This window comes from Ovis aries, chromosome 4 (genome assembly GCF_016772045.2).
Source record: "Ovis aries strain OAR_USU_Benz2616 breed Rambouillet chromosome 4, ARS-UI_Ramb_v3.0, whole genome shotgun sequence".
Classification (NCBI taxonomy): Eukaryota; Metazoa; Chordata; class Mammalia; order Artiodactyla; family Bovidae; genus Ovis; species Ovis aries.
This window is the reverse complement of record NC_056057.1, coordinates 86,103,058-86,105,258: the sequence shown is the minus strand read 5'-3', so window position 1 is coordinate 86,105,258 and position 2,201 is coordinate 86,103,058. Positions and strand designations below refer to the sequence as shown.

General features: G+C 40.7%; 1 non-coding gene across 1 annotated transcript; it reads right to left on the bottom strand.

Moving 5' to 3' along the window:
- Nucleotides 1-1,820: 1,820 nt before the first annotated feature.
- Nucleotides 1,821-1,892, bottom strand: TRNAS-GGA (transfer RNA serine (anticodon GGA)). Its single transcript has one exon. It is a non-coding gene; the product is annotated as a tRNA-Ser (tRNA).
- Between the last annotated feature and the right edge of the window lie 309 nt (nt 1,893-2,201).

Sequence of the window (2,201 nt, the reverse complement as noted above, 5' to 3'; positions counted from 1 at the left end):
CAGTTCTTTGGTGCTTTGCCTTCCTTATGGTCCAGCTCTCAAAAACATATGTGATCACTGGGGAGACCATAGCCTTGACTATATGGACCTTTGTCAGCAGAGTGATGTCTGCTTTTCAAAACACTGTCTAGCTTTGTCATAGCTTCCAACCAAGAAGCAATCGTCTTCTGATTTCATGGCTGCAGTCACCATCCACAGTGATCTTAGAGTCCAAGAAGAGGAAGTTATTTCTTCTACCTTTTCCCCCTCTATTTCCCATGAAGTAATGGGGCCAGATGCCATGATCTTAGTTTTTTTTAATATTTAATTTTAAGCCATTTTTTCACTGTCCTCCTTCTCTCTCATCAAGAGGTTCTTTATTTCCTCTTTGCTTTCTGCCATTGGAGTGGTATCATTTGCGTATCTGAGGTTGTTGAAGTTTCTCCCACCTATCTTGATTTCAGCTTGTAACTCACCCAATCTGGCATTTCTCATGATGTGTTCAGCATCTAAGTTAAATAAACAGGGTGACAACAGACATCCCTGTTATACTCCTTTCTCAATCCTGAACCAATCAGTAGTTCCATATAGCGTTTTAACTATTGCTTCTTGACTCGCATACAGGTTTCTCAGGCAGCAAGTTAAGATGCTTATTTTAGAAAATCTTTATATATTCATCTTTTGCCTTCTATATTGAGAATATTTCCCTTAATATTGCTTCTATACTGACAGTGCTTATGATATTTTAATATAGAAAATCTTCATTTTATGTTGGCAAACCTGCTGGGCTTTTTCCTATCATCTGATTTTATCTTACTGTTTTTCCTAACCAAAATCAAGTTAAGTGGCAGGAGCTCTGGATTAAATAGTTCAACTCAGAATATTTTTTTCAAAGCAACTGTAAATGAATGAATGTGATTATAATTATTGTAACATTAGTATTATGTCAAAGGCATCTCAGACAATTTGGAAGGATATATAGACTAAAGGTGTGTTGTCACTGCTGACCATACACTGCCATTTGATGATATGTCTATGAAGTCTCATAACTGCTCTGCTTTACCATTTAGAATGATGATCAGCATATGCTTTTTACATAAATCAGTTTATTTAAATTGATTCATCTTTAGATGTGCTAAGGTTTGCTAGAACTACAATCAAACTACATTAAGAAAATTATACTCTTCTCAGAGACACTGATTTAAAGAAACACTTAAAAGCAATGTTCAGGTCAAACTTAATCATATTTCTGGTTAACCATACACTGTCCCATCACTAAGTCTACTACTAGAAGAAAAGCAAAAATGAATCTGGTAAAGATAAGTAAGTATAAGGTGTTTAGTCCATTTGGGCTGCTAAATAAAAATAGCAAAAACGGGGTGGGTGGCTTACAAACAATGAAAATTAATTTCTCACAGTTCTGGTGGAGGGGAAGTCCAAGATTAAGGCACCAGCAGTTTCAAGATCCAGTGAGGGTCCACTTCCTGGTTCATAAACACTCTTTATTGCTGTGCTAGTAGTGATGGGGTCTCTTTCACAAGGCACTAATCTCAGTCACAAAGACTCTATCCTCATGACCCAATCACTCACCAAAGGTCCCCTCTCCAAATAGTAGCACATCGAAGATTAGGTTTCAATCTATGATATTGTGGGAGATATAAACATCCAGTACATAGCAATGCTAGTAAAGCAATACATATCCTATCTTTACTTTCATCATCGTCATGTCCTGAAGTCGCTCAGTTGTGTCTGACTCTTTGCGACCCCATGGGCTGTAGCCTACGAGGCTCCTCCCTCCATGGGATTCTCCAGTGGGTTGCCATTTCCTTCTCCAGGGGATCTTCCCAACCCAGGGATCGAACCCGGGTCTCCTGTATTCCAGGCAGACGCTTTAACCACTGAGCCACCAGGGAAGCCCATCTTTACTTTAGTGTGTCCCTAATGGCAACCCACTCCAGTACTCTTGCCTGGAAAATCCCATGGACGAAGGAGCCTGGTAGGCTGCAGTCCATGGGGTCGCTAAGAGTCGGATACAACCGAGCGGCTTCACTTTCACTTTTCACTTTCATGCATTGGAGAAGGAAATGGCAAACCACTCCAGTGTTCTTGCCTGGAGAATCCTAGGGACGGGGGAGTCTGGTGGGCTGCCGTCTATGGGGTCATACAGAGTTGGACACGACTGAAGCGACTTAGCAGCAGCAGCGGCAATGCTTACTTGGTGA